This window comes from Dama dama, unplaced genomic scaffold, assembly GCF_033118175.1.
Source record: "Dama dama isolate Ldn47 unplaced genomic scaffold, ASM3311817v1 ptg000096l, whole genome shotgun sequence".
Taxonomy (NCBI): domain Eukaryota; kingdom Metazoa; phylum Chordata; class Mammalia; order Artiodactyla; family Cervidae; genus Dama; species Dama dama.
Window position 1 is genome coordinate 1,479,699 of NW_026870910.1, and position 7,183 is coordinate 1,486,881.

Genomic DNA, 7,183 nt, shown 5'->3' on the forward strand with positions numbered 1-7,183 from the left:
GGAGCATGAAACGGTCTGAAAAATAAGAGGAGCATGAAACGGTGTTCAAAAATATGAAGAGCCTGGAATGGTGTGAAAAATATGAGAGCCCCAAAACGTGTCAAAAATATGGGGAGCATGAAACGGTCTGAAACATACGAGGAGCATGAAGTGGTGTTCAAAAACATAAAGAGCCTGAAAAGGTGTGAAATATATGAAGAGCATCAAAAGGTGTGAAAAATATGAGGAGCATGATACGGTGTGAAAAATATGAGGATCATGAAGCGGTGTGCAAAAACATGATGAGCCTGAAAAGGTGTGAAAAATATGAAGAGCTTCAAAAGCTGTCAAGTATATGAGGAGCATGAAACGGTATGAAAAATAGGAGGAGCATGAAACGGTCTGAAAAATAGGATGAGCATGAAGCTTTTTTCAAAAAGATGAAGACCCTGAAAAGGTGTGAAAAAGATGAAGAGCTTCAAAGGTGTCAAAAATGAGATGAGCATGAAACGGTCTGAAAAATAGGAGGAGCATGAAGCTTTGTTCAAAAAGATGAAGAGCCTGAAAAGGTGTGAAAAATATGAAGAGCTTCCAAAATTGTCAAAAATATGAGGAGCATGAAATGGTCTGAAAAATAGGAGGAGCATGAAGCGGTGTTGAAAAACATGAAGAGCCTGAAAAGGTGTGAAAAATATGAAGAGCTTCCAAAATTGTCAAAAATATGAGGAGCATGAAATGGTCTGAAAAATAGGAGGAGAATGAAGCGGTGTTTAAAAACATGAAGAGCCTGAAAAGGTGTTGAAAAATATGAGGAGACTCAAAACTTGTCAAAAATATGAGGAGCATGAAACGGTCTGAAAAATAGGAGGAGCATGAAAAGATGTTGAAAAACATGAAGAACCTGAAAACGTGTGAAAATATGAAGATCTTCAAAAGGTGTGAAAAATATGAAGAGCTTCAAAAGGTGTCAAAAATGAGATGAGCATGAAACTGTCTGAAAAATGGGAGGAGCATGAAGTGGTGTTCAAAAAATGAAGAGCCTAAAAAGGTGTGAAAAATATGCAGACCTTCAAAAGAAATCAAAAATATGAGGAGCATGAAACGGTCTGAAAAGTAGGAGGAGCAGGAAGTGGTATTCAAAAACATGAAGAGCCTGAAAAGGTGTGAAAAAAGTGAAGAGCTTCAAAAGGTGTCAAAAAAATGAGTAGCATGAAACGGTCTGAAAAATCGGAGGAGCATGAAACGGTGTTCAAAAACCTGAAGAGCCTGAAAAGTTGTGAAAAATATGACGAGCTTCAAAACGTGTCAAAAATATGAGGAGCATGATACGGTCTGAAAAATAGGAGGAGCAAGAAGCGGTGTTGAAAACCATGAAGAACCTGAAAACGTGTGAAAAATATGAAGAGCTTAAAAAATTGTGAAAATATGAAGAGCTTCAAAACGAGTCAAAAATATGAGGAGCATGAAACGGTCTGAAAAATAGGAGGAGCATGAAGTGGTGTTGAAAAACATGAACAGTATGAAAAGGTGTGAAATATATGAAGAGCTTCAAAAGATGTAAAATATATGAAGAGCATGAAACGGTATGTAAAGTATGAGGAGCATAAAACGGTGTTCAAAAACAAGAAGAGCCTGAAAAGGTGTGAAAAATAGGAAGAGCTTCAAAAGGTGAGAAGTATATGAGGAGCAAGAAACGGTCTGAAAAATAGGAGGAGCATGAAGCGGTGTTGAAACACCTGAAGAGCCTGAAAAGTTGTGAAATATGTAAAGAGCTTCAAAACGTGTCAAAAATATGAGGAGCATGAAACGGTCTGAAAAATAGGAGGAGGATGAAGCTGTGTTGAAAAACATGAAGAGCCTGAAAAGGTGTGAACAATATTAAGAGCTTCAAAAGGTGTCAAAAATATGTGGAGCAAATAACGGTTTGAAAAATAGGAGGAGCATGAAGCGGTGTTCAAAAACATGAAGATCCTGAAAAGGTGTGAAAAATACGAAGAGCTTCAAAAGGTGTGAAATACATGAGGAGCATGAAACCGTCTGAAAAATAGGAGGAGCATGAAGCGATGTTCAAAAACATGAAGAGCCTGAAATGGTGTGAAAAATATCAAGAGTTTCAAAAGGTGTGAAAAATATGATGAGCATGAAATGGTCTGAAAAATAGGAGGAGCAAGAAGCGGTGTTCAAAAACATGAAGAGCCTGAAAAGGTGTGAAAAAGATGAAGAGCTTCAAGCTGTCAAAAATATGAGGAGCATGAAATGGTCTGAAAAATAGGAGGAGAATGAAGCGGTGTTGAAAAACATGAAGAGCCTGAAAAGGTGTGAAAAATATGAAGAGCTTCCAAAATTGTCAAAAATATGAGGAGCATGATACGGATTGAAAAATAGGATGAGCATGAAACGGTCTGAAAAATAGGAGGAGTATGAAACCGTCTGAAAAATAGGAGGAGCAAGAAACGGTGTAGAAAATCATGAAGAGCCTGAAAAGATGTGACAAATATAAAGAGCTTCAAAAGGTGTCAATAATAAGAGGTGCATGAAACAGTCTGAAAAATATGATGAGCATGAAACGGTCTGAAAAATTGGAGGAGCATGAAGCGGTGTAGAAAAACATGAAGAGCCTGAAAAGGTGTGACAAATATAAAGAGCTTCAAAAGGTGTGAAAAATATGAGGAGCATGAAACGGTCTCAAAAATAGGGGAGCATGAAACGGTGTGAAAAACACGAAGAGCATGAAAAGGTGTGAAAAAAAGGAAGAGCTTCAAAAGGAGTAAAAAATATGAGGAACATGAAACGGTCTGAAAAATAGAAGGAGCATGAAGCGGTGTTTAATAACATGAAGAGCCTGAAAAGGTGTGAAAAATATGAAGAGCTTCAAAAGGTGTGAAAAATATTAAGAGCATGAAACTATCTGAAAAATAGGAAGAGCATAAAGCGGTGTTCAAAAACATGAAGAGCCTGAAAAGGTGTGAAAAATATGAAGAGCTTCAAAAGGTGTCAAAAATATGAGCAGCATGAAACGGTCTCAAAAACAGGAGGAGCATGAAGCGGTGTTCAAAAATATGGAGAGCCTGAAAAGGTATGAAAAATATGAAGAGCTTCAAAAGATGTCAAAAATATGAGGAGCATGAAACGGTCTGAAAAATAGGAGGAGCATGAAACGGTGTTCAAAAACATGAAGAGCCTGAGAAGGTGTGAAAAATATGAAGAGTTTCAAAAGGTGTCAAATATATGAGGAGCAAGAAACAGTCTGAAACATAGTAGGAGCATGAAGCGGTGGTGAAAAACATGAAGAGCCGGAAAAGGTCTGAAAAATATGAAGAGCTTCAAAAGGTGTCAAAAATATGAGGAGCATGTAACGGTTTGAAAAATAGGAGGAGCATGAAGTGGTGTTCATAAACATGGAGACCCTGAAAAGGTGTGAAAAATATGAAGAATTTCAAAAGGTGTGAAAAATATGAAGAGCTTCAAAATGTGTCAAAAAGAGATGAGCATGAAAAGGTCTGAAAAATAGGAGGAGCATGAAGTGGTTTTGAAAAACCTGAAGAGCCTGAAAAGGTGTGAGAAATATGAAGAGTTTCAAAAGGTATCAAAAATATGAGGAGACTGAAACGGTCTGAAAAATAAGAGGAGCATGAAGCGGTGTTCAAAAACATGAAGAGCCTGAAAAGGTGTGAAAAATACGAAGAGCATCAAAAGGTGTGAAATACATGAGGAGCATGAAACGGGCTGAAAAATAGGAGAAGCATGAAGTGGTGTTGAAAAACATGAAGATCCTGAAAAGGTGTGAAAAATATGAAGAGCTTCAAAAGGTGTGAAAAACATGAGGAGCATGAAACTCTCTGAAAAATAGAAGGAGCATGAAATGGTGTTCAAAAACATAAAGAGCCTGAAAAGTTGTGAAAAATATGAAAAGCTTCAAAAGGTGTCAAAAATTACATGAGCATGAAACGGTCTGAAATATAGGACGAGCAAGAAGTAGTATTGAAAAAATGAAGAGCCTGAAAAGGTGTGAAAAATATGAAAGCTTTAAAACGTGTCAAAAATATGAGGAGCATGAAACGGTCTGAAAAATAGGAGGAGCATGAAGCGGAGTTGAAAAACATGAAGAGCCTTAAAATGTGTGAAACATATGAAGAGCTTCAAAAGGTGTAAAATACATGAGGTGCATGAAACGGGCTGAAAATTAGGAGGAGCATGAAGCAGTGTGGCAAAACATGAAGAGCCTGAAAAGGTGTGAAAGATATGAAGAGTTTCTAAAAGTGTCAAAAATATGAGGAGCATGAAAACGTCTGAAAAATAGGAGGAGCATGAAGTGGTGTTGAAAAACATTAAGAGCCCGAAAGAGTGTGAAAAATATGAAGAGCTTCAAAAGGTGTGAAAAATATGACGAGCTTCAAAACGTGTCAAAAATATGAGGAGCATGATACGGTCTGAAAAATAGGAGGAGCAAGAAGCGGTGTTGAAAACCATGAAGAACCTGAAAACGTGTGAAAAATATGAAGAGCTTAAAAAATTGTGAAAATTTGAAGAGCTTCAAAACGAGTCAAAAATATGAGGAGCATCAAACGGTCTGAAAAATAGGAGGAGCATGAATTGGTGTTGAAAAACATGAACAGTATGAAAAGGTGTGAAATATATGAAGAGCTTAAAAAGATATCAAATATATGAAGAGCATGAAACGGTATGTAAAATATGAGGAGCATAAAACGGTGTTCAAAAACAAGAAGAGCCTGAAAAGGTGTGAAAAATAGGAAGAGCTTCAAAAGGTGAGAAGTATATGAGGAGCATGAAACGGTCTGAAAAATAGGAGGAGCATGAAGCGGTGTTGAAAATCCTGAAGAGCCTGAAAAGTTGTGAAATATGTAAAGAGCTTCAAAAGGTGTCAAAAATATGAGGAGCATGAAACGGTCTGAAAAATAGGAGGAGGATGAAGCTGTGTTGAAAAACATGAAGAGCCTGAAAAGGTGTGAACAATATTAAGAGCTTCAAAAGGTGTCAAAAATATGTGGAGCAAGTAACGGTTTGAAAAATAGGAGGAGCATGAAGCGGTGTTCAAAAACATGAAGATCCTGAAAAGGTGTGAAAAATACGAAGAGCTTCAAAAGGTGTGAAATACATGAGGAGCATGAAACCGTCTGAAAAATAGGAGGAGCATGAAGCGATGTTCAAAAACATGAAGAGCCTGAAATGGTGTGAAAAATATCAAGAGTTTCAAAAGTTGTGAAAAATATGATGAGCATAAAATGGTCTGAAAAATAGGAGGAGCAAGAAGCGGTGTTCAAAAACATGAAGAGCCTGAAAAGGTGTGAAAAAGATGAAGAGCTTCAAGCTGTCAAAAATATGAGGAGCATGAAATGGTCTGAAAAATAGGAGGAGAATGAAGCGGTGTTGAAAAACATGAAGAGCCTGAAAAGGTGTGAAAAATATGAAGAGCTTCCAAAATTGTCAAAAATATGAGGAGCATGATACGGTCTGAAAAATAGGATGAGCATGAAACGGTCTGAAAAATAGGAGGAGCATGAAACCGTCTGAAAAATAGGAGGAGCAAGAAACGGTGTAGAAAATCATGAAGAGCCTGAAAAGATGTGACAAATATAAAGAGCTTCAAAAAGTGTCAATAATAAGAGGTGCATGAAACAGTCTGAAAAATATGATGAGCATGAAACGGTCTGAAAAATTGGAGGAGCATGAAGCGGTGTAGAAAAACATGAAGAGCCTGAAAAGGTGTGACAAATATAAAGAGCTTCAAAAGGTGTGAAAAATATGAGGAGCATGAAACGGTCTCAAAAATAGGGGAGCATGAAACGGTGTGAAAAACACGAAGAGCATGAAAAGGTGTGAAAAAAAGGAAGAGCTTCAAAAGGAGTAAAAAATATGAGGAACATGAAACGGTCTGAAAAATAGAAGGATCATGAAACGGTGTTTAATAACATGAAGAGCCTGAAAAGGTGTGAAAAATATGAAGAGCTTCAAAAGGTGTGAAAAATATTAAGAGCATGAAACTATCTGAAAAATAGGAAGAGCATAAAGCGGTGTTCAAAAACATGAAGAGCCTGAAAAGGTGTGAAAAATATGAAGAGCTTCAAAAGGTGTCAAAAATATGAGCAGCATGAAACGGTCTCAAATACAGGAGGAGCATGAAGCGGTGTTCAAAAATATGGAGAGCCTGAAAAGGTATGAAAAATATGAAGAGCTTCAAAAGATGTCAAAAATATGAGGAGCATGAAACGGTCTGAAAAATAGGAGGAGCATGAAACGGTGTTCAAAAACATGAAGAGCCTGAGAAGGTGTGAAAAATATGAAGAGTTTCAAAAGGTGTCAAATATATGAGGAGCAAGAAACAGTCTGAAACATAGTAGAAGCATGAAGCGGTGGTGAAAAACATGAAGAGCCGGAAAAGGTCTGAAAAATATGAAGAGCTTCAAAAGGTGTCAAAAATATGAGGAGCATGTAACGGTTTGAAAAATAGGAGGAGCATGAAGTGGTGTTCATAAACATGGAGACCCTGAAAAGGTGTGAAAAATATGAAGAATTTCAAAAGGTGTGAAAAATATGAAGAGCTTCAAAATGTGTCAAAAAGAGATGAGCATGAAAAGGTCTGAAAAATAGGAGGAGCATGAAGTGGTTTTGAAAAACCTGAAGAGCCTGAAAAGGTGTGAGAAATATGAAGAGTTTCAAAAGGTATCAAAAATATGAGGAGACTGAAACGGTCTGAAAAATAAGAGGAGCATGAAGCGGTGTTCAAAAACATGAAGAGCCTGAAAAGGTGTGAAAAATACGAAGAGCATCAAAAAGTGTGAAATACATGAGGAGCATGAAACGGGCTGAAAAATAGGAGGAGGATGAAGCTGTGTTGAAAAACATGAAGAGCCTGAAAAGGTGTGAACAATATTAAGAGCTTCAAAAGGTGTCAAAAATATGTGGAGCAAGTAACGGTTTGAAAAATAGGAGGAGCATGAAGCGGTGTTCAAAAACATGAAGATCCTGAAAAGGTGTGAAAAATACGAAGAGCTTCAAAAGGTGTGAAATACATGAGGAGCATGAAACCGTCTGAAAAATAGGAGGAGCATGAAGCGATGTTCAAAAACATGAAGAGCCTGAAATGGTGTGAAAAATATCAAGAGTTTCAAAAGTTGTGAAAAATATGATGAGCATAAAATGGTCTGAAAAATAGGAGGAGCAAGAAGCGGTGTTCAAAAACATG